The following is a 27,493-nucleotide window of genomic DNA, read 5'->3' as shown; positions in this document are numbered from 1 at the left end:
GTATTCGCAGAATTCTTTGCCTTATCAAATGGATCGCACTTCGTAGAGAGACCTTCGCGAGCTCTTCCTCATCCCCTCACGGAGGTGAAATCGAGGGGTTATTTTTTGGTCCCTTATTTCCTTCATTCCTGTAAGCTTTTCCACTTCGTGTAGCCCCAAACATCAAGGTAATTGCATAATCCTGTTTTCGCACAATAACATTTTAATCCAGGTATTCAAAGATCTTAGGTACTTACCTGAAGGTCCTTTGAGAAAGTGTCGCTCTACCTCACTATAGCTGACTGAGGTGTCGAATGCGAACTTAGTAATGAATCCTCCTATAATTCGATCAAGCCAATGTTCAACGGTGCGCACGATCTTATCCTTCGATGCTTCCAACCTTCGCACTAACTCTGGGGTCCACACAATAGGACCATCAAGTTTCCACCTTCCTTGGCTATCTGCTAGCTTCACGATCCACTCATATAGCTCAGTAGGGAAGGACGCGAAGAAGATTTCATGGATCTCCGTGTACAGGTAGCAGTCTAACCACTCTTCTTTTGACAGTCGTGGGTTCCTGTTCTCCTGCGCCGCAAACTCGTGAATTCTTCTGTCCAACCAACCTTAAATTTCATTCTTAGTTTGATTCCAATGATACAACATCAAACATCTCTATGCAGATTCCGGTCCCAACAATGGAACCATTTGTTGGTTTGATGGGGCCTGACCCAGGTTCGGAGTTATTTAGCCAAACAAATCCCTACACTACCAGCCCTTTCGGCATCAGCCCGCGGAGTGCGGACTGAAGTCTCACCCAAAGCAGTATGGGGGGATGCTGGAACCAAGTTTCCACACTCTGGAGATGTTTGAGGTGTTGATTTAGTCCAATTGTGCCTACCTTCACGCATGTCACTTCGCGCATTGTCCTAACCTTCAATACCTTCGCGATCTGTTATGATCGCCTTCGCGCAGCCCTAACCTGGGGTTGAGATGCTTTCGTGCTGCTATGGCAGCGACCTGCGTTATTTCCTCGAATTACACCACAAATCTTATTTATCTTCTTACAAGTGTTAGTTAACTTCATGTAAATAGATATTCTATCTCGCATTCACTTAATCAACACAGTCATATATATTCGCGCAACATATAAACAGTAGAAGTGTAATTCATACCCAATATATTCAATGCAGAAAACATGAAACAAATACACATAATTGATATAAAACTTCTCTTTATTAATTGCTTCCAACTGTTACAGACTCGACTCACCCTTCGCACTCAGCTGCAGGGGTCTGTGCACTCAGCTGCGGACTACTAGGCCTTTACACACTCAGCTGCAGAGCCTTCTCCTACTCTACAACCCAAACTAGACTTTACACTTTTGATCTTCCACTATGCTTCTATTCTATCATTAGATTCCATTACTCTTAGTTGTCTTACTGCTTAGAGCCTCGCTCTATTTATACAATCCCATGTTCCATGGACCATGGGTAGATCTCTATAGCCGACATTACATTACAAAATTGAGGGCAGACAACCCTATGACTCTTCTACAAGATACGCGCTTTGTGCCCACAAAATGTGGAGTCTTTACATCGGAGTTACAATTTTTTACCAAAATCTAGGCTTTAAGCCCCAAAACTTCCCTTGGGGGATCCCGCGCCCAACAGGCTTATTTATAATAATTCTAAAATTAGAACCCCATCATTAGATTTGATTTTTCCATATTGCGTTTAGACTTACTCATTAATTGCATATCTATCCGTATATCTTGCCAATCTGTCCTCATAAATGCAAATTTCCGCGTATTTTTCCCTTTTACTGATCATATTTCTATTTTCTAGTGAACTTCAACGCATTCCACATTGTAGAGTACATCCCATCTTCTATCGCATCTCCTACGTACTTCAACATATCCCATACTATAGCGAAGTAACTTCCTATGTCGAAAATATTTCTGCAACGTAGTTTATAGTCTAGTGCCCACTTTCAACTACAGGTGGCACTTAGAATTTTCTCCTTTCTTCCTCAAGGTGACGCTGTAGGGGTAGGGTTGTCCCTTTACAACTTCAACCTACTACTATTTACTCTTCCTTGAATCAACTCTCCATTTAACTTCACTAACTGAATTGCGCCTCCATCAACAATATATTTGATAACATATGGGCCTAACTAATGCATTTTGAATTTTCCTGGGAACTTCACAAACTTACTGTCATAGATGAGAACAATATATCCTACTTGGAACTTCTTTTTCTTAATATGCCTATTATGCTAGGCCTTTTCCCTTTCTTTTTTCACTTGTTGATGGAATCCTGCTATAAATATGTCTTCTTCCAAAGCAATCAACTGTGACATTGTTTCCTCCATTATGTCAGGGACTGCCATATTTGTAAAAGATGTAATCCTTAGGCTAGGGGAAATGTATTCCATGGGCATCACAACTTCTTGCCCATAAACCACCCTGAAGGGTGTCTGACCTATCAATTTCTTGCATGTAGTCCTATAAGCCCATAATATTGCTGGAATTCTAAGGTCCCAGTCATCTCTGTTCACATTGCATATATTGGTCAGTGCATTCTCCAAAATCTTATTGAAACTGGCCTGAGGGTGATAAGGAGTACTCTTTTGGTGATAAACTTGAAATTCCTCAGTTAATGCTTCAATAATCTTGTTCAGGAAATGTGAGCCTTGGTCACTCATCAAGATCTTTAGACACCCAAATCTAGATAGTATGTATTCAAAAATGAACTTTGCAGCAGTATCTACTCTACAATCCCTTACTGGTTGTGCTTTGGCCCATCTTTTCAAATAATTAGTTGCAATAATTATGTACCTTGCACCAGTCCTCTTTCTAGGTGGATTGATAGGTCCAACAAAATCAATAGCCCATTTATCAAAATCCTACAATGTAACCTGTGGTACTAGTGGAATCTCATCTCTTCTTGAAGGTTTTCCTATTCTTTGGCACACATCACAAGCTCTGCAATACTCCTTTGCATCTCTATGTAGTGTAGGCCACCACAATCCTGCTCTCAAAATATTCTACGATGTAGCTTTTCCTGCATAATGTCCACCAACTGCACCCTCATAAGCCTCTGTTAGAATGATTTTCCTTTCATGTTCAGGAACATACATGTACAGTATCTCATATGGTCCCATCTTATATAAGTGTCCTACTATCAATGAAAAATCAGCTGCCTTCACCACTAATTCTTTCTTCTGCTTCATAGTATATTTTGAAGGAGCCATTCCTATGTTCAAAAACTGAATAATGTCTACAAAATGATCATCTACAATTATGATTGAAAATAGATGTGAATTAGGGAGATTATCTTCTATATTGGTTGGTTCTTCACCTGTTTCTAATCTTGACAAATGGTTAGGTCCTGCATTCAACCTTCTTGGATTAACAATAATTTCAAAGCCATATTCTTGGAACAACAATAACCATCTGCAAATCTTCCCTCCTAAAACAAGCTTATTAACCAAATACTTTAATGCAGAATGATCTGTAAACATATTGAAATGTGATCCCAACAAATAATGTCTAAACTTATGCAAGGTATATACCATTTCCAATCCTTCGCTTTCTATAGTTGTGTAATTCTTCTCTACTTTAGATAATTTCCTACTTGCAAAAGTTATAGGATGATCAATTTCTCCTGCACTAGGTTGTGCTAGTACCACTCCCAAAGCTATCCAAGAAGCATCCACATGGACCTGAAATTCCTTATTCCAATCCAGGGATACTAGTATAGGAGCAATTACCATCTTTTCCTTCAATATGTTGAGGATCTTTTGACATTATTCATCCCACTGAAAAGTGACATCTTTTTTCAACATTTTTTCCATAGGTGCAGTAATTTGAGCATATCCTTTGATAAACTTCCTATAATATCCTATATGTCCCAATGTAGTGTGAATCCATCCTATTGCCTTTGGTGGAGGTAAGTTTACAATAATAGAAATTTTCGCAGGATCCACCATTAATCCTTGCTTGCAAACAATATGTCCCAACAATATACCAAAAGGTACACAAAATATGCACTTCTTCAAGTTCAAGGAGATCTGATATTGTCTACATGTATCAAGCATAAGTCTTAAACTTCCAGTATGTTTGCTTAGCAACCCAAATATTGTCCAATCATCAAAGTATACCTCCAAAAACTTGAGGATATATTCTTTGAAAGCTGTGACCACCACTCTTGAAAATATAGCAGGGGCATTCTTTAGTCCAAAAGGCATCACTGTGTATTGATATGAACCCCATTTTGTAGCAAAGGTGGTCTTATGTCTATCTTCAAGTGCAATTATAATCTAATGATATCCTAAAAATCCATCTGTAAATGAGTAAACTTCCTGACCACCTACATTGTATAACACTTCATCTGTGAAGGGGGTAGGGAAAGGATCATGTAAGCATGTATCATTCAACTTCCTCAAATAAACACAGATCATGATTTCTCCTTGAGTTTTATTTTCTTGTATCGCCATAGGACTTACACATTCTAATTCTTTCGCGGGTTCAATAACCCTTGTTGCTATCATCTTATCCAACTCAACTTTTACTTTTTCCTTATACTTTAGATTCAATCCTTAAGGTATTTTCTTGACTAGTTTCGCATCAGGCTTAAGGGGGATCTTCATAACTCCTAAATCTCCTACTATACCCTTCATTTTTGAAAACTTAGTGGGAAACAACTCCTGATACTCATGAAGTAATTCTGTAACTTTGTTGAATGTCTCTTCATCCCAATAATCTCCTATAGTTGCAAACTTTGGTTCCTCTTCTGATCCTATATTTACCTTCTTTGTCTTTAATGGCCTTGTTATATATGGTATCTCTGGCTCAGGTCCATTTACTTTGCAGTGTCCTTTTGATTCTGCTATGTCAATGTTGCGAGGATCTTCTTCTTCTGCAATAAGGTTATAGCATTCCAGTGCATTTTCTATCTGCGCAGCCCAATCAGGTTGCTGCCATGTTCTTGGAGTTGTATTTTCAAAGATCTTCCTCTGAAATGTCTGAAGGGATGAATCTATATATGGACAATCATCTTCAAAACCAAATGTCAATAAAAACCCATCAACCTATTGACGGCGCTGGACCTGCCAACATGTCAAGGGGATATCCCCGGTAAGAAGTCCCAATTAGACCTCAAACCGTTTGGTGTAGGAGTCCCAGTAGTGGGTCGTAAGGTAATGCTTTGACAACGGTGTCGCACAGAGGCAAGTAGAATAACTCTGTCAGCAACAAGGGTGTGAATGATGCAGTGAGTTAAGGAAGGTGTATGAGAGGTTCCAACACTTCGAAAGGGGAAGGAGGTGAAGGTGAGTTCCAAGTTGAAAGGGAGTAGTCCCAACTCGGCTAGGAACAAACAACACAAAGGACATGCACAAATTTTGGCGGAGCAGTCCACTCGGATGCGGAAATCACATCATACAAGGTAAGATAACACGTACAACACTCACGGATCAGTCCGAGATGAGTGTGACGGTTGTTATAGAAAGATTCAAGTGAAAGGTTTGTCTGATGTTCGGTAGAGCAGTCGACATAGATGGTGACAACATTAACAACATATGCAACACATTAACAACAAGATTCATATCATTGCATGTGAACCGGTTCATACACAAGTACGTAAGTTAAACAACACATATCATTAGAGCAACTAGGGCATTCCAACTACAATAACAACATATGCATGAAGATGTGTTGGCTCTTATTATATAAAGAAGTGTAAGTCACAATCATACAATACATCCATGTAAACCTGCTAGCCCCAACAGTGGAACGTTACAGCCACATCCGCCTGCTCCTCCAAAGAGATGTACTTGCTTTGTGTAGTGGAGAAGCCAAGGCACATTACAATACTGTCCAAGCCTTTTTCAAGATAGTCTTAGTAGAAGCTTGGCTGACCAAAATCCCATACAATGATTTATGAGGGACTATTTATAGCAAAGGGTGGGGTGACCCTTGACATTCCCTTTTGTGACAGTTTAACTACCCTCATGACTCTTCACCTACTCTATGAATGTTACATCCAAACATTGACACTTGACTTACACTTGACATGACTTAACATTACAATGCACATGTACTCATGTGAGACAACATGGCTTGAGCAAGCCTTGCAAGACATCACTGACACTCGGTCCACTATGATGAGACCAACTCTTTGACATGCTTGTGATGGCGAAGGTGGTGAGTTGATGCCAAGCTTGGTCACCCGTGATGATGTGCATGCACCTCATGGTGACATCTTGCTGAAGCGAACTCTTGCCTCCGTTGCAACCGGTGCATTGGTTTGACCCCTTCATCCAACTCGTCTGCTAACATGCACATGGTCTTCTTGGGTACAGTTGAACCGAAAACACATTGATGCATAGTGTTCGTGTTGATCTTCAAGTGTGTGTTGGTGGTCATGCGCATCAACTTGTTGAAGTACATGTTTAGCCCCAGTTGGACTTGCTTCTTGTCTTCACCATAGTGAGTGTGTTGAATGGGTTGGATTGCATGTGTGCACTCAATGACATGCATGCTGTTGAATCCATTGCATGCGATCAACAACACTACTCACCATTTCTGCTCTGTGTCAGCTGCTGGGATGGATCCTTAACTTGTACAGGCACGATTTCATCCGTGAGTGCATGTTGTGCCCACTGTTGTTCTTGTTCCTGTTGCAACTCATTCATCTTTCTATGCATATTCATGTTCTTCTTAAGTTGTTGCTTCAACACATGCAACCCCTTCTTTGTTCCATCTTCTGCCTTCGCGCGACCTTCATGTCACGCCATCACCTCATAGCCTAAGTCTCCAAAGTTGCCTTCATTATCAGTGGATCTTCTTGATCTTGCAACTTTGTTCCGCCTCTGTGTTGTCAACAACCTTCCTCTTTCATTCGCTGCATTCGGTATGCTACCTTCAGTTGTTGTTCATGATGTTTCTTGCTATGATTATGCTTCTTGATGTCCTTGTCTACGAACAACTTGATGTCTTCGTGAGTAGGCAAGCTCATAGACACTTGATCGACTGCATCTCCAAGCGTGCTCTGAACGGTGTCTTTGTCTATGCTCTCCTGGAAACCATTGTACCTGTACTGCTGAGAGGCAGATGAACACCTGCGATACCTAGAGACATGGAAACACTCATGGCAAACAATCTGTCAGTTGAAAACCAAAATGAACATGAGAACTGACTTGTAACATACCTGGGTGAATGACCATGAAGGTTGCACAATTTCGGCCTGGAGGTTGGGAGACCGACTGCCAGGACTGCACAAGGTATGGTCCAGGTTGCTGGGAGACTAACTGACTGTTGGAACTATGCAATGCACAGTCCAGTCTAGCTGCTTACTACTGGGATTGCGTAATGTGCAATTCCAGTTGGGAAGGACTGCTAGCCTAGGGACAAATTTGCACAATTTCTTGGGCCAAGCAGGCAATGTCCTCCAAAAATGCACAAAACAGTCTTGGAGGCCAGTGCTGGGCAGGAATGCACAAATCTGGAGAGGAAGGTGAGCCTTCCTTTCCCAGATTGAGCAATACAGCCTTGGTGAAGGCAGAGCCCGAGCTAAGGTTGGCCCGACTCGCCGATGGGCAACTGAAAGCAAGTAAGTCAATGAATGCATGGTGACACGAAGTGATAGAAAAAGTGATTGATAGTACATGCAAAACATGAATGAAAGATTCAGCAAGAAGATCAACATGCATGTGGATGAGGTAGTTCGCCGATTGGGTGAACGTATGTGCAAAATAGTTCCATGCATGTGACAACAATGAGATATCAATGAAAACTGAAATAGAGATAGGACAAGCTAGTAGACATGTAAATGACAACAAGCATTCAATGAAATCAAGCAAACGATACTCCCAGAAGCGAAAACACAAAAAGCGACAGAAATGCAGCATAAGGCATGGGAAGAGAGCTTACCCCGAAACAACTGAGATGAATGTGTTGACTGCTCCTAGATGTGATGTAGGATGTCAAAGCTACAACGTTGATGTGAGGAATGAGCTCTGCAGTGTCCGGTTGATGATTTTGATAACATCAAGGTTGTGACGCGCATGCCACAAATCTAGGGGAAGCGACACTTGGTGGGAGGTTTCTGAAATGATCCTTACATGTAACCTCCAACTGCTAAACATAGCTCCCTGAAACAATGGATGCCTTTACATGCTGCCTTGGGAGAATCAACCCATGCATGAAAGTCAATTTTTCTTGGTCCTGGAGGGAATCAGTCAACTCAGCTGCACATGCAAGAGACTACTTGACTGCTGGAGAAAAATGCACATTTCTGGCTGGGAGCTAGGATGGCTGCCCAGGATATTTGCACAATTTCTGGGCAGAGTAGCTGACTGCTACCCAGATTTGTGCAAATCCTGGGTTGAACAACCTGCTATTGGTAAAATTTGCACAAATCCTGCTAGGAGGGTTGGCTGGAAGGATTGCACAATCCTAGAGCCCAGCAGGTTGTCAGAGAGGATTGCGCAATTTCTGGAGGGAAGGTTGGTTGCCCTCCAAAAATGCACAATTTTCAAGGGGAATCTGTTCATCCTGCAGCTAGACCAAGTGCAGGTGAGTAGCCTGTGAAGGGAAAAGATCAAACTATGATCAACGGGTTGCCTTTGAGCAAGAAAGACACTGAAGCTTGAGGACTTGACGAAGCAAGGCAAGCTGTTGTGAAGGTTGGTAGGGGAGGCTCCAAAACAAGTTAAGGAAAAAATTTGGAGGGTGGTTGTAGCCACTACAACACAACCATATGTGCCCAGTTTGCATTACCAAGTCGAAGCTCTGTTTCTAGGTACCAGTTTTGAGAAATTGTCTCCAATGCATGAATGAACCGATGTACCCATTCTTGTTGTGGAATCTCCTTCCATGCTATAGTACATAACCGGATATTCTCCCTGGGACTAGTTTCACCATCATATTTAAACTCTATCTATTTGTTTATCTGACCAAATATTATCCACATCAATCTTCGACATTCCTGCCAATCTCCTATATTCTTCTTATGTGTATTCCACCATCTAGCAGCAGTAGATTTTAGGGCTATATTCAAAGCTAAAAATCTTTGAATTTCTAGAACCTGTTCCGCATAAGTATTAAAAAAACATTCACATCACCCAAGCCATCATAAGAAGGCAGGTTACATACCTCAGATTTCATGCAGCAAACTGATTTAGTAACACTTGCACAACACCTTGTAGATACTTCATGTAGCCTGTTATGCCAATTCTCCAATTCTTCTTCTGAGTCTGATGCACAAGAACTGTCATGTTCCCAAGATAGCTTGCCCTTTGTAGTAGGGTTAACAAAATCTTGTTCCTTCGCAGTCAATTGATAGATATGAACTATATCAGCTATGCAGTATTCTTCTCGAACTGGCTCTATATACCTCACTCCTTCTAATGGATCCAAGGGAACAATTACCCTCATATTATTCTCTTCAAATATCATTTGTCTCTTATTTAGATTAATTATAGCCATGTTATCAAATTCCCAATCAAGTCCAAGCAATGCAGGATAGGGGTTACTGTCATCCACAATTTCTATTACTTCAAAGTCAGCTATAGTGTGAACTCCTTCAATATCTACTCTTACACCTAATAGTCTTCTTAAGGGGAAGATCCTCTACTAATTTCCCATCCTTAGCTGAATAGGTGACCATTGAAGCTTCAACTTACCCATTAACTCCCATGTTTTCTTCATCACAAAATTAGCCTCAGATCCCAGATCTAAAATAACTTGATCCATTTCATAGTCTCTTATCTGTGCACGAAGCCTCATTTCCTCTCCTATTCTCTCCTGTTGATCCAAATTGTTAACTATGTGCAACTCACTTTACGATATTTCTTTAAATGCACATGAATCTATCAATTCCTGAAGTCCTTATACAACCTTTTGATCTCTTAATAGCTTCATGCAAGTTTGCAGAAAAGAATTTAAAATACCTGCTTGGTTTGGTGAATCCTGATCTTGTGTCAAAGCGTGTTCCTGTGTCGAAGTTGATGCTATGTCGCAGTTACTTTTCTGTTTCGACTGTGCACTAGATGTCGAAGCTTCGACATCCATAAAGCTTTTCTTGGCTTCCATAAACACCAATTTTTCCTTTTGAATATCAAAGACAAGAGCTTTTTCAACAATCTTTCTAACCCATGCAGTTTCAGATTCTTTCTTTTCATTTACTTTGTCATCACCGGCCGCAACTCCACTTCTAGTAACAATATTTATTCGGGGATCATTGGTTCTTTTAAGCAAAGTCTTTTGGAAGAAATCACATAAGAGAAATTTTTGGCTGACATGTTTCGAACCAACAAGTGTGGTTCATCATCAGGACCAGATGAATAGGCAGACCATGGAAAAGGCTTAAATAAAGAGCAATGTAGAGACATAATTTCAAGTAGCGACTATATTTGAACAATAATATTTAAATTATGATATTAATTTATTAATATATTAAAAGCAAATATTATTAAGTAATGACTAGTTTTTGAAAAATAATATTTAAATAATGATATTAGTTTATTAATTTATTAAAAATATTAAATTATGGGATATGTTACTTATTAATATTTTTTAATAAATTAATAAACTAATATTATTTTTCAAAAACTAGTAATATTTGGTTTTAATGAATTAATTTAAAAATTATTTTTCAAAAACTAGTCACTATATTAAACAACTAGTTTTTGAAAAATAATATTTAAATAATGATATTGGTTTATTAATTTAATATTTTTTAATAAATTAATAAACCAATATCATTATTTAAATATTATTTTTCAAAAACTAGTCGTTACCTATTAATATTTTTAATAAATTAATAAAATAATATCATTATTTAAATATTATTTTTCAAAAACTAGCCATTTAATATAGTCGTTACTTAATAATATTTTTTTTTAATATATTAATAAATTAATATCATAATTTAAATATTATTGTTCAAATATAGCCGTTACTTGAAATTATGTCTCTACATTGCTCTCTATTTAAGCCTTTGCCATGGTCTGCCTCTTCATCTGGTCCTGATGATGAACCGCACTTGTTGGTTCGAAACGTGTCGACCAAAAATTTCTCTTATGTGATTTCCACCGAAAGACTTTGCTTAATTCATTATGGATCACAGAAGCTTGAATACAAAAATTGGTTCTTTTTTCGACAGTCGTCATTTGGATATTTTGTGTCAGTTGGTGGTTTCTCTTTTCTTGCATTTTTTCCATAAGTACCGGACATTATTTAATTACATGATCAAAATCTTTACAATACTTACATGTCGTAGTGCGATTCTGACAATCTCTTGCAAAGTGTCCTGGATGGACGCAATTATAGAAAATAATCTGTCCACATCCTCGACCAGCTCCGCCACCTCGACCTCTTCCTTGATAACCACCTTGACTATTGTGTTTTCCATTATCCTTATGTCCATGTTCTTATGCTTGCATTCTATAAGTGTTAGCATCGTTCTCCATCATTAGTTCATAAGCTCGATAATGGTTCCCATCATGTCCTACCGATTTACAAAACTTGCAATACAGATTCTTAGGAGTCTACAAATATTTTTGTAACAAATAACAATATTGTGAGTGATGTTCGCCTCTAGTTTTGTATATCTCGCATCATAGTCTGGATCCAACATTTAAAGGATCCAGTGCTTCACTAGCCATGTAATTTCTGAAGAGAGGGCATTGTTCTTTAGAGTGGCCTTCTGATTTTCAATTCATACACCACACTTCTTCGCTGACTTCTTTACTTTTCTTCATATCTTGTAACTGCAAAGTCAAATTTACTAGCTGAATTTGAATCTGTTGCATATCGACATTGGCATCTCCTATAGGCGAAGCTTCTAATTTCATCGCCAACTCTAGAGCTTTGGCTTGAGTTTCTATCTTCTATTACGTCAAAGGAAATCTGATATGTGGTAGCAGCAAAACTATCAACCATTCCTTATGTTGTTGGGAAGCTATGTCAAAACTCGCCTAATCCAATAATACCTTGAATCTCTGGTTGAATTCCCAAGCCTTTTTTTTATTTCTTTTAACTTTGTGATACACTGTGACTCAGACTTCGACTTCTTAAATTATTTTACCAGCGCTTTTTTAATGCCTGTCAATGATCTAATCTGATTGCTTGAATATTTCATGTACCAATGTTAGGTGATTTAATTGTCTGTTAAATCCCTATTATTTAATTGTCAACCCGGGGGTTTCGTAAAACTTAGAAGCAAACCAAAATATATGGGACCTCAGATGAAACTATAATCAACTTTAGAAGATAATTTATGGAAACTGAAAGGAATGAAATTATAAACTAATTAGATGTGCATATTACAAAATAAAATTTAATTAAGTAATTTCTAATTCATTATGTAATAAGTAGGAGAAGTGGCTCCTAACTTAGGAGAACTAGATTTGTCCTTCTTCTAGAATACTACTTCATGAACAAAAATAAAAAACCACTAATGGACAATAGCTTAAGATGCATAAATAAATAATAGAAGAGGCTCCTAACTAAGGAGGTCCTTGTTGTTCTTCATTACAAATTCATTCATCATTAATGCCATTGTTGGAAAACTGGAAATTCAGAAAATCACTTGAAACTAGAAAAAAAAAAGAATGAATTTCAATTATTACTCATATCAAATGGAAGAGAGCCTAACTTAGATCTTTGTTTGTCCTTTCATATGCTGATAAGATTTAAACTAAAATTCATTCATTAGTTATGAAAAATCTTCAAACATCTAAGTAATTAAATGAAAATAAAATCTATAATGAAATAAAATATTTTCTTGATCCTTTTAGAGTGAGCTCGATTATCTTAAGAACAAAGTGACAAACTATTCCATAAATTCATATACTACATTAAGACAATTTATATCTAAAACTATAGAAAGAAAACTTTATTCTATTCCATCATAAGTTAGGATACATGCTCCAAGAGTCCTCCCTTTGAAATGGAGGAGGTACTCCTATTGATACAAAAACATAAGCAACTAACTCATTAATGGAGATCCACTAATCCCTCCTAGATCCACAAATCCTTCATATGGTTACAACCAATATGAGACACATATTCCTTTATCCATGATTTTTCTCCATGAGATATGCTTGACCCCTATCCCAAATCTCCTTCAAATCTTCAAGATAATTCGAATTTGAGCCTTGGAGGCCACATAAGAGTGTCTTGGAACCTTCCAAATCACCTACACATTTCACCAAACTCATTCCATCTTTAGGTATAAGCAAATACATGTTATTTTTCTAACTTTTAATCATAAATTCACTTTAAATACATAAAATAAATAACTTTGGAAAATGAAAATATGAACCCATATGGTAATGGAAATATAATGATAATGTGATGAAATGAGGTGACAAAATGAGGATAAAGGCGAAAATGGAGTGAAAGTGTATGCTAATTTGGTGGCCCAACATACCCCCCAACTTATGTTATTGCACGTCCTCATGCAATCTATTGCATTGATTTACTTTAATCACGATTTGATCTTTTGAATTGTCTTCCTTTTATATGAACTTTGGCTGATGTTAATTCTTCTTTCATCTTCGCATAATCATTTGATAAATTTGTTCCTTTTGCAAAGTGTCCTTTTGAAAATTATTTGATTGCAACATAATATTTGGTTGGTTCTTATGTGGCAACCAAATTTTATTAGTATTGGTTCTTGTGTAACAATACTTTTGTTATTTTTGTGTTGCATCAAAAGACTTTGAAAACATTTAATCAACCATTCATTCTATGATCATCATTTGAAAAACATGTAACGTTTTGAATCATAATGCAATAGTAGTGGTTTGGAAAAGTATGTTGGTTAGGATGGCATGTGTATAAAGGACATATATGACATATGAAAGGTGATAATGGAATATGAATGTGATATATATCACGAAATGTGAATATGAGGTATGAACATGAATTCCCCCTCCAACTAGAGATATGACAATGTGAAAAAGGAAGTGAGGAACTTTCCAAAGTTACAATTTTAAACATTTTAAGCAATTTCATGTCTAAAAATTAGAAAACCACATACCTTCACTTACCCTCAATGTACATGAGTTGTGGATGCTGAAGAGTATGGTTGTCGATGTTGCTGGATCATGGAGTATGTAAACAAAGGAATTTGGATCTTTTTCTGTGTTCTATTTGTTTATGACAAGGTTTGAATCTTTATTGCTGTTATAACAAATTGATCTGCTGCAAACTGTTAAAATGATATAGTCTTCAATTGTTACAACAGCCGATGGTACAATTCTAATCATGCAAATAAATGTGTCGATGTTGAGCATGAAGAGAAGTCATTGGATTACCGACCATTGATGCATGTCATTAACCAATGCAAGGCAACTCACCATTAATGTCAATGAGTGCCAAGGTACCTAAGTACATCTTGCGAAGGGTGAATAGATGAGCTGATGTCGAGCCACTTGAAAGATCCAATGATCAAGGGACATTGGTGTATTCCCATGATTTCTAGCGAGAGAGCATGTCATTAAGGCATACAAGCATCAAGGTACTACTAAGGACTCTAGCCTTGAACCTAGATAATGTGTTGATGTCAATAGGCCAAGACTCGTTAGAAGGGAGCCCTTAAGGAATCCTCCATCATCTATCTCGAGCATGAAACAATAATTTTGAAGGATTATGGATGAGAAATTTTGCAGTGGATCAAGGTTTATTTGGAAAAATGAAAAGGAAATGGAATGAATCAGCTTTGTAGAGGAGCTGAATGTTTTTATTGATGGGTTACAGGTTAGTGAAAGTGAGGCAGGAAAATGACTGTGAAGGAAAATTTATTGACTGAAAAAGTGAGAATGCAATGAAGGTTTTATTTACTGAAAAGGGAGGAATACAATGATGAATGTAAAGGGAAATGAGGTGAATGTTTTATTGACTAAAGAAGCATGGATGCAATGGAGACACTGGCATCTGAAAGGCTTGCAAGTGATGGATCTGATCTAACATCATGTGCTCATGCATTGATGTTTAATCTTTGTTGCTACTTTGATCATTTTCTTGTGAAATAAATGTGGTCTTTGAGAGAATTTTCAATGATTTGATAGATATGATGACATTCTCCCCTTGGCTTACCCAAAATCACGTCCTCATGCTTGAAATGGGTCTTTAAAAGACAATGTTTACTTTTGGTCATTTGTTTATCTTCCTGGAACCTGCAAAAACTTAATACTTTTTCTGCAATGAAATGTAAGTTTATCATAAGAGAAAGGTGATAAATCTCTCTATTTATGACATTTACAAAAAAAACTTAGAATTTGTACTAATAAAACAAATTCATGAAGGAAAAACCAAAATAATTTATACCTATGTTGAAACTAGTACCTTATTTTACCTGTTATATCTTGTCAGCAATTTATTCATTCTTTAAATGTTTCAAATTCTTATGATATATTTTTCATTATGTAGATCTCATTGAGATATTTCCAACGACGCTTGAATCATCAAAATCCGATGCCGTATGAGAAAGTTGTGCTTCTTTGAAATTTGGGTGAAACAGTGAAGATTGTCATAAGGTTTCTTAGTTCCAGGATTGCACCCTTCCTGCATCTAAAAATCTTGCATATATTCTTTGGCTGAGCCATGACATAAAATTTTCCAGTTTGTGATGCCGTTGGCTTCTATACCTGCAAGACTCAAAGAAACATGATCATATAAAAATACTTTATGAAACGAAAATGCATGTCTACAGGATTCAATCTTCCATCTACATGATTCTCTTCAAGTCATTTTGCAAAACAATAATCTTATAGATGAAGCACCCTTATCGTTCTTCTTATTGATCCATTTTCAGTGTTGAAAAATGAGCTGGAAGATGGAGGGTGACTGTGTAATAGTGATGTGGCAGTGGGTGACATGGCAAATGGATGATGTGACATGTTGATTGTTTGACTGATGATGTGGCAATGAATGTGCAATATTGGCCAATGTTGTGCTGCCATGTGGTGGAAAAATTGTTGTTTAATTAATGTTGTGTCAAAATTGTAGAATAATTAACAAATTCCAATCCCCACAAGATTTGAACTCATGGCCTCCATTATGAAATTTGAATGACTTATCAATAGATCACAAATCACATTTATGAATTTAATGGAATTTTGGAAATTTTAATTATTCTAAAAATGAAAATTGAAACAAAAACTTAACAAGGGGCCAATCTAAATCTAAGCTTTTTAGGAAAATATGATTCCAAAATATTTGCCAAATCATTTTTCATATCTTTTGAACTCATCCTTTTTGCCTAGAAAGTGGATTTTTTTAACCAATTTTTATTCTATAAAAGCTTGGGAAATGTTTGTGATTATATATATATATATATATATATATATATATATAGATAGATATATATATATATATATATATATAGATATATATATATATATATATATTTGTTGCAGGTTGTAAGCATGGAGAAAAAATTTTCTGCAATAAGAATTTTTTTTTAATATTTTTTTTGTTATTTAATTTTTTTTTTAATTTATTGATTGATTTTTTTCTCTGCAGCTTGGCAACACTACTGGGTGGCTGGCCATGGTTCTATGGTTGGGCCATTGGATGGCCTTGGTTGCCAACTACATTTAATTGAAAACCGTTTTTTTCACCCAACCTAGCAAATAAGGCTCCAGAGAACCCCAAAAATCTATCAAACGGTTATAAATTTTGAGGAAATTTCACACATTAAACATAATTCACCCCGTTCTGAGAAAAACTCATATTTTATATTTTTGAGATTCGTTTTCATTTGGTCACAAAGTGCGTTTTAAAAATGACATTTTTAACCTCTGCGAATTTGGCCTTTGCCCATGTAACTGCCAGGTGAATTTTTTTATTTTTTATTTATTTATTATTATTATTATTATTTAAATCAGGAAAATGCACAACTATCTTTCTTTTTTCCAAAATCACACATAAAATTTGCAGCAATTTGTTTCATTGGTTTCTATGATTTTTTATTTTTTTTTCGTCATTTTTTTTAATGTTGTTTTGGTTTTGTGTTTTAAATCATCTTTTTATTTATTTTTTTAAATTTGTTTAAATAAGCAAATCTCTTTTGTTTTGTTTTGTTTTTTTGAATTTACATGTGTTCCATTCACTTTTAAAATATATATATATATATATATATTAAATTTTTGTATGTTCCATTTAAAAATTTAATATAAATATATATATATATTAAAAGAAACAAATAATGAAAGAGAAGAATCAATTTTTTTTTTTAACAAAAGATATACTGACATGAAAATTCTTTTTCTGATCCTCCAAGTCACACAAAGCGCAGGAGGAAAGAATACTCAAGTTTTTATTAGTTGATTCCTCTCTTTTAGAAATTTTGATGAAAAACATAAAATGAAAAGAATCGATCTCTTACCTGAAACTATCATTCTTCCACCTTCGCTTGTGCTCCTCATTCACAATCATTTTTATTGAAATTTTTCCTGCCAAGGATTAGTAGATGTGTGACTCTTATTGTACCACAAAATCACAAATTTATCCTAAAAATCACAAAAACTTGTTTTTTATTTGTTAGTCCTATTCTATTGAAAAAGAAATCAAACATTCTCTTAAGTATAAGAGAATTTCCAATGCATCCATTTGCGCAACAAGATCATGAGTAGACTCATATCCAAGTTTGAAAAGTAAACCCTATTGAGTTCTTGAACATGATCATGAAGACTGACTAGTTGAAACCAAATTTGAATGTGATCTTTACTTTTTTTATTTTTTTCAACTGTCATAGCAGGGAGCTCTTCAGATCTTGTTTTTGCAATTGGATTTTTTTTGTTTTTTGTTTTTAATGAATGGGGTTCTTGATTTTAATGTTCTATGTTTTCTATGTAGAAAATCTGTTGGTAGGTTAACCCGATAATGCAATATAAATCAAAGCATAATACTATAACCTACTTCTACTATCAATTTGCGGAAACTTAAAGATCGAGTTGAACAATATAACCAGAATAAGAAGAATCAATGCACAATACACATGAAAATACTTTGGGGAAATCCTAAGCTAAAAACCCCACTATCTGTATTATCATACAAGGTGGAAATACATAGGAATTATACAAAGCCTTAGCTCTCACAACTAGCCAGCTCTCAGTATAATCCTCACAGGTAATCTTGGCTTCTCTCTAGTCTTCCTCTCTGCCCTCCAAGCTCCTATTTCCTTGCGTTGTTCCTATGAGATGATTCTCCTTCAACCAAGTGGAAAAATCATTCACCCAGTGGATGATCACCTGATCTCACACACGGTCAGAATTGCGCAATCCTGAGGGAATGATTCCTTCTGCATGCATGAGTTTTCTTTATAAGAAAACACATGCAATTGATAGTACACAGTCCTTGACATTTAACTTAACTAGGGCTTTCTCAGAATAGACATGCATGAGTTTCTGATGAGAGAATCTTCAGTTAACTGGAGTACACTAGTTGAGTGCATGCATGCATCAACTGACTGTTAACTCTCTATTAGTTCCTCAAACAATTTGGAACTAATTTAACTGGACTTAACTCAGTAAACTGAGTTAACTAATTACAACTCAAATATAACTCAATCTTATCTCCTTAATTTAAGGGATAACTCTTGCATGACTTCAGAAATAATTCTAACTTGAATTTCTCCAACTAATTAATTCAAAATGAATTAATCAATTATTTCCAAGTAGTTGTTAAGACTAAATTCGATTTTAATTCACAATTTAATTCAAGGACAAATTAAATTGGAATATTCTTGTTGCCACATTTCAACACTCCCTCTCAACAAGAAAGGGATTATCTGCCACCCCGATCTTGTCTCTATGGAACTCGAATTTACACTTTGACAATGCCTTTGTCAAAATGTCAGCATCTTGCTCCTCTGTCAAAATATACTGCAGCAACATGATCCTTCTCGCTACATAATCTCTGAGATGATGATATCGGATGTCGATGTGCTTGGACCTATCATGAAATACTGGATTCTCAGAGAGTTTGATACAACTCTGATTATCACAATAGATCATAGTTGGATCCATCCTCTGATCAAACAAACCAACTAGGATTTTCCGCATCTAGATGGCCTCACATGCTGCCTGACTTGTAGCCATGTATTCTGCCTCTGCTGAGCTGAGTGCAACCAACCTCTGTTTCCTGTTGTACCAAGAAACTACTATTGACCCAAGGTTGAAAATCCCTCCTGATGTGCTCTTCTGATCTGATGGACTCCCTGCCCAATCTGCATCAATGAAGCCCTGTAGCTTCACTCCCTCTGTCTGTCTGTACCATAATCCATACTGATATGTGCCTTTGAGGTATCTCAATACATGCTTTGCCGCCTTCCAAAACATCTTGGTAGGCTGAACCATCGCTTGACTCAGCTGATTCACCACATAGCACAAATCTGGTCGTGTCTTCACTAAGTACATCAGTGAACCCACAAGCTGCCTGTACACAGTAGCCTCTACTACTTCTCTTGAAGTAGCATCCTCCTTCCTCTAGTTACCTGCTAGAGGATTCTGCATGGGCTTGCACTTCTCCATGTGGAATCTCTTGAGTATCTCGTTGGCATACTTGCCCTGAGACACAAACAACTCCCCATCCTTTTGCCACACTTCCATGCCAAGGAAGTAATGCATGAGACCCATGTCTTTCATCTCAAATTCTCTTGCAAGATCCTTCTTGCAAGACATGATCAACTGATCATCACCAGTCAATATGAGATCATCAACATAAAGTACGATGATCAACGGCTTACCTTTCACCATGATGTTGTATAGGTTCGCATCTGCTTCACTCTTTGTGAAGCCCAACCCTTTGAAGCAGTTGTCTATCCTAGTGTACCAAGCACAAGGTGCTTACTTCAACCCGTACAACGCTCTCTTGAGTCAGCACACATGCGAATCACTATTGAAGGTCTCAAAACCTTCCAGTTGCTCTATGTACACCTCTTCCTCTATCTCGCCATTGAGGAATGCAGTCTTCACATCCATCTAATGGATCTTCCAACCCATCTGTGTTGATAGTGCCAACATAGATCTAATAGATGAGTACCTTGTGACAAGAGAAAAAGTCTCATCATAGTCAATCCCCTCGACCTGTGAAAAGCCACGGGCAACAAATCTTGCCTTATGCTGCTCCACACTACCATCAGCAGCTTGCTTTACCTTGTCAAGCCAATGGGAACTCACAAATAACTTGTTCTCCGATCCCATAACACATCCCAAACATTGTTACGAACTATGGAGTCATGCTCCTCCACCATAGCATCAACCCAAATCGGTTGCTGCACTGCTTCCTGAAAGGAAGATGGCTCGGTCTCAACACATTCCCCAGTAAGGGCCATGTATCTAATGTACCTCTCAGGTGACCTCCTCTGTCTGTGATGAGAAAATGGTGCTCCCACATTCTCTCTCGCATCCTCCAATAATCTGTCAGATTCTCTTATACGCTTTCGTCCATCTCTGGAAGACTCTACTTGAGTGGATGTCTCCACTCCTGGAACCTCTGCATGCGGCTACTTCGCATCAGTCTGAGGCTCCTCCTCCTTAGGAACCAACAGTTCCTCCACGGCCTGTAGTTTGAGCTCCCTCTCAAGGGAAAATCACATGGCCTTCTGCTCATCAAACTTGAGATATCTGCAAACCACTGTCCTCCAACTGGTAGGTAAGTACACCTGATAGTTGTGAGGTGTATCAGTGTACCCTACAAGTATCCCCAACTCTGTTGTCGGCTCAATCTTCTTCCGTGCATCCTTTGTCACATGGAAATATACCAATGAGCCAAAGATCCTGAAGTGACCCACATCCAGTCTCTTACCAGAGAAAGCTTCCTCTGGTGTCTTCATCCCAAGTATGTGATGCGGGCTTCTATTCTGCAAATAGACCGCTATGTTGCATGCCTCATCCCACAAGTGAAGTGGTAGGCCTTGGTCATGCAGCATTGTCCGTGCTGCCCCTACAATAGTTCTATTCTTCCTCTCAGCCACCCCATTTTGTTGTGGGTTATGAGGTGCCGTCAACTCTCATTTAATTCCTTTCGCTGCACAGAAGTCCTTAAACTCTTGAGAGACATATTCTCCACCGTTTTCACTTCTCAAGGCCTTGATATTCTTCCCTGACTCTTTCTTGACCAAAGCTTTTAACTCACAAAACTTTGTGAAGGTAATCCTTCTTCTGCATGAAATAAATCCAGCATTTACGAGAAAAATCATCAATGAAAATCACATAATACCTTTGCTTCGTTGTGGATGCCATCGAGAATGGTCCACACACATCAGTATGAACTCGCTCTAAGATAGCCTTTGCTCGACTGTCTCGGTCATGAAAGGAAGACTTGGTGTACTTTACCAAGGTACAACCTTTGCATGTGTCAACTTGCTCAAGTTTACCTTTGGGAAGTCCTGTAGATATTAGTTGCATTATATTCAAAGCCCCATGATGCAAATGGCCCAAATGCCTGTGCCACAACTCACCAATGTCTTGGCTTTGCACCAATTCTACTTTCATACTCAATGCTGCACAATCATCTACCTCTAGTTTATAAATATTCTTCACTCGAATCCCTATCCTCTTGGTCTGACCCGTGGCTATGTGTCTTAGGAACACCTTTCCTTTACTGAAGACAACATCGTAGCCTTTGTCCTCCAACATCGCGACCGATACCAAGTTCTTCTTCAGTCTAGGCACATACTTCACATCTGTCAAGGTGATAGGAGCTCCATGCTCCCTCTGAAAAACAACCGTGCCCACTCTTGAAACACTATACTTTCTGTCGTCACCCATCTCTATGTGCATGTTGAGGTATTTCTCCTCCAAGGCACTGAATAAAATTTTATCACTGGTCATGTGGAATGAGGCTCCACTGTCAAGATACCAGACACAACCCATCATCGATGACACCATGCATGCGATGAGGGTAAAGTCCATTTTGAACTGAGAGGCTAATGCCTTACCTTCCGATCCTTTCAAGGATCCCTTCTTGGACTTCTTCGATGGGCAATTAGTTGCATAATGTCCCATCTCATGACGATTAAAGCATCTCACTTTAGTCATGTCACCCTTCTTCCCCCCATGAGAAGAATTCGATTTGGAATGGGACGCCTTCCCCTTCGCTTTCCTTGCCTTACTTGCGAAGGCCAGATTTTCTTCATCATCATTCTTGGATGAAGAACCATCTCGTGTGCTCCTCCTGATCTCCTCCTGCATGAGATTTGACCACAGTCGTTCCCAATCTGACAGTTTCTCCCTTCCATTCACAGAGTCCTGGTAGCTATTCCAACTATTTGGAAGTCCAAGGAGAGCGAGGCTCGCCATATCATCATCAAAAATAGTTATTCCCACACTGCCAAGCTCATCTTTGTAGGTGGTGACCTTGTTCAGATATGTGGAAATAGTATCGCCCTTCTCCATCTTGATTCTTCAAAGCTTATCCTTGAGCGCCAATTTCCTTTGGTCGCTACTGTTCTAGTAGAGGTCCTTCAATGTCTTCCACATTGAAAATGGAGTATCCTTCCCATGGAGATTCGAGACAATATGGTCTCGAACTCCCTCAAGGATGATCCGTCTCGCCTTCGCCACAAACTTCTTCCACTCAACCAACTCTTGTGCATTAGTTGAAGCTGGCTTTTGGATTTCTTGATCAATGAATTCCTTCAAGCCATTGTCTTCTAATACAACCTCCATTCTATCTTTCCATGCTATGTAATTCGAGCTACCTTCCAAGGCATACTCGAGTCTCAAGCCATAGAACGCCATTGGCCAACCTTGAAGTATGATATGAATTTGATTTGCACCTGCAACCCCTAACTTCAAACTTCAAATTCTCTTCTTAGTATACTGTTCACAGGTCCGATACCATGTAGAAAATTTCTACCAATCCAGCTCTGATACCATGTAGAAAATATGCTGGTAGGTTAACCCGATAATGAAATATAAATCAAAGCAGAATACTATAACCTACTTCTACTATCAATTTGTGGAAGCTTAAAGATTGAGCTGAACAATATAACCAGAAGAAGAAGAATCAATGCATAGTACACATGAAAATACTTTGGGGAAAGCCTCAACTAAAAACCCCACTATTTGTATTATCATACAAGGTGGAAATACATAGGAATTATACAAAGCCTTATCTCTCACAGCTAGCCAGCTCTCAGTACAATCCTCACAGGCAATCTTGGCTTCTCTCCAGCCTTCCTCTTTGCCCTCCAAGCTCCTATTTCCTTGCGTTGTTCCTCTAGGATGATTCTCCTTCAACCAAGTGGAAAACGCATTCACCCAATGGATGATCATCTGATCTCACACACTCTCAGAACTGCGCAATCCTCAAGGAATGATTCCTTCTACATGCATGAGTTTTCTTTATAAGAAAACACATGCAACTGATAGTACACAGTCCTTGACATTTAACTTAACTAGGTCTTTCTCATAATAGACATGCATGAGTTTTTGATGAGGGAATCTTCAGTTAACTAGAGTACACTAGTTGAGTGCATGCATGCATCAACTGACTATTAACTCTCTATTAGTTCCTCAAACAGTTTGAAACTAATTTAACTGGACTTAACTCACTAAACTGAGTTAACTAATTACAACTCAAATATAACTCAATCTTATCTCCTTAATTTAAGGGATAACTCTTGCATCACTTAAGAAAGACTTCTAACTTGAATTTCTCCAACTAATTAATTCAAAATGAATTAATCAAATATTTCCAAGTAGCTGTTAAGACTAAATTCAATTTTAATTCACAATTTAATTCAAGGACAAATTAAATTGGAATATTCTTGTTGCCACATTTCAACATTCTTTATGCAAATGCAAATAAACTTAAATGAAAAATGCCTAAATGTATCTAACCCCAAATTAAAATGACCTTAAAAGAAGATGTTTCCTAAACAATCATCCTAACTTAGTTACATCTAAGTTTGCTTCCCTGGCAATGACGCCAAAATGTTGGGTGATTTAATTGTCTGTTAAATCCCTATTATTTAATTGTCAACCCGAGGGTTTCGTAAAACTTAGAAGAAAACCAAATATATGGGTCCTCAGATGCAACTATAATCAACATTGGAAGATAAGTTATGGAAATTGAAGGGAATTCAATTATAAACTAATTAGAAGTGCATATTACAAATATAAAATTTAACTAAGTAATTTCTAATTCATTATGTAATAAGCAGGAGAAGTGGCTCATAACTTAGGAGAACCAGATTTGTCCTTCTTCGAGAATACTACTTCATGAACAGAAATCAAAAACCACTAATGGAAATAGCTTAAGATGCATAAACAAATAATAGAAGAGGCTCCTAACTAAGGAGGTCCTTGTTGTTCTTCATTACAAATTCATTCATCATTAATGCCATTGTTGGAAAACTGGAAATTCAGAAAATCACTTGAAACTAGAAAAAGAGAATGAATTTCAATTATTACTCATATCAAATGGAAGAGAGCCTAACTTAGACCCTTGTTTGTCCTTTCATATGCTGATAAGATTTAAACTAAAATTCATTCATTAATAATGAAAAATCTTCAAACATCTAAGTAATTAAATGAAAATAAAATCTATAATGAAATAAAATGTTTCTTTGATCCTTTTAGAGTGAGCTCAATTCTCTTAAGAACAAAGTGACAAACTATTCCATAAATTCATATACTACATTAAGACAATTTATATCTAAAACTATAGAAAGAAAACTTTATTCTATTCCATCATAAGTTAGGATACATGCTCCAAGAGTCCTCCCTTTGGAATGGAGGAGGTACTCCTATTTATACAAAAACATAAGAAACTAACTCATTAATGGAGATCCACTAATCCCTCCTAGATCCACAAATCCTTCATATGGTTACAACCAATATGAGACACATATTCCTTTATCCATGATTTTTCTCCATGAGATATGCTTGACCCCTATCCCAAATCTCCTTCAAATCTTCAAGAGAATTCGAATTTGAGTCTTGGAGGCCACATAAGAGTGTCTTGGAACCTTCCAAATCACCTACACATGTCACCAAACTCATTCCATATTTAGGTATAAGCAAATACATGTTATTTTTCTAACTTTTAATCATAAATTCACTTTAAATACATAAAATAAATAACTTTGCAAAATGAAAATATGAACCCATTGGTAATGGAAATATAATGATAATGTGATTAAATGAGGTGACAAAATGAGGATAAAGGCGAAAATGGAGTGAAAGTGTATGCTAATTTGGCGGCCCAACAACCACATCGACGCTCGATCTCAGAATGTCGTGACAAGCTATGCCTTCTTTATATTTTCATCATGGACCTGCTTCACTACCCATACTGCTTCGCATAAAAACCATAATTGTTCCGGATCTTTCGATCCAGTTCCTTTAAAAACATGTAGCTTAATATCATCGAACATATTTGTTCTCGGAGGGGGAGGTGGATTCGTAAGGGGATGGTGATGGGCCGTGGGGGGGTAGGGGGATGGGGAAAACCAAAAGCACCCTAATTATTACTCGATCCTGTCTTTGAAGAACTTTCAGGCTGGAAGGGTGAATAATGCAGAGTTACTTCAGGGTTTTCAGGGAGGATTTCTTCACTTTCAGATTCACTCAAAAGAGGGCTATAGTAAGTTCCTATGAAAGTCTTCAGATCTTGGCCACGAGATCTATTTCTAGTGTATATTCTATATATTTTTCCACTTCGTGTTGTTCTAGTCTCTTCTTCGGATCTTATCCCAAACATAAGTAAACTAATAATCTGACTGCATTCGTAAAACTCCCTTTTCACATAAAAACATCTTAATCGAGAGTTTCAGAGATCTCAAGTACTTACCTCATGGTCCTTTGAAAAAATTTCATTCTTTTTCACTGTAGGACACAATCAAATGTATGCCCCAAACTCAGTAATGAATCCTCCCAAGATGTTATCAATCCTAAAATCAACAACTCTTGAAATCCTATTTTCGGTGTTCCTGAGTCGCTATATCAGTTCAAAGGTCCACTCCTTAGGTTCATCTCCTTTAAAACAATCTTTTCTTTCGGTCAACCTTGATATCCACTTGTACAACTCAACATGAAATGAACTGCAGAAAATTTTGTATTGATATTCAAAAATATACTTTTGTAACCACCTTTCAAATGATAGATGAGGGCTTCTATTCTCTTGATCTGCAAATTCTCATTCCTTCTGTTCTACCCAACCTTGAATTTCCTTCTTTGATGGATGTGACATAAACATATCCCTCAAACAAATCCCGGTCTCAACAACATAACCATTTTTTGGCTTAGGTTAGGTTGACCAAAGTTTTATTATTTACTGCGCACCAACAAAACCCTCAATCACTGGCCCTTTTGGCAATGACCTGCAAGAAGATCACAATCTCACCCGAAGTGACTATGGGAGGATGCAGAACCAAGTTTCTGCAACCTTGAGGGATGATGCGATATGGTATTTTTCTATTCTTTTATCTTTAACATTCATAAGTTACTTCAAATTCATACATTACATTCATCACTTAAAACATATCATATACATCCATAAAACTTCACTGCACTGAAATAAAGTGCAACTTCTATGTTACAATAGATAATAAACAAATAAACACATGAAGACATAGATTTTACCATGGTTCATCCCAATGTGGGACTATGTCCACAAGAACTGTTGCTTATAATAGAGAATTTGTACAACAAACAGTTCTTGGCCTGTGCACTCAGCTGCAGGAAATCCACGCACGCAACTGCAGACTCAGGCTTTTGTGCACTCATCTACAGAGCCTCGCCTTCTTTCCCAAAACCACAATTCACAAAGTTACAACCATTCAATACATGATGTGATTCTTAAAGAATATTTCCTTCTTTATTATTCATCCCTATATATACTATTACATCGAGGGATATATCATCGCAATACCACGGTCCATATACTATGGACTCCCCTAATACAAGCTACTATGGTCCAAAAACCATTCATAATTTACAAAATAGTATTCTTTTACAAAAAAGGGAGAGGATTTGACCTGTTATGAAGCCCATATACCTCATAGTATATCTACTGTGCGGTCCACTTTGGTGCTCTGCTGCTCTACTTCGTGGTCCACTTCACGCTCTGCTGCATCCTTTACTCCGCACTCCGCTCCCCAAAATGAAGAGTCTTCATCAAAATCTAGGCCAAGTTGGTTTGTTCCCAACACGGACCCCTCCCCTTCAATAATTGTTGAAAAGGTAGGGGGGTCTGCTATGAATATAGGCCATCGATCTAATCCAACCAATGGTGCCATGGATTTAAGTTGTGAGGTGTTTAACCCTTGGCCACGTGGGTGCCATATGGCACTACCTAATCGGTCAATATTTCAAAGGACATAAAATTCAATCCAACAATCATATTGAGGTAAACTTTATATCATTGAAAATATCTTAATGAGCTCGATGTAATGGCGTTGTCCAATTTTAATTCTACATACTTTGGTGAAGAAGAAATTTTGTGATCCCATCTCCATAATGAAACCATAGAGGTTGGGTTAGTTAA

This window comes from Pinus tabuliformis, chromosome 4_1, assembly GCF_031772625.1.
Source record: "Pinus tabuliformis cultivar Carrire ecotype Pingquan chromosome 4_1, CPIR1, whole genome shotgun sequence".
Lineage (NCBI taxonomy): Eukaryota > Viridiplantae > Streptophyta > Pinopsida > Pinales > Pinaceae > Pinus > Pinus tabuliformis.
Note: the sequence above shows the minus strand (reverse complement) of the source record.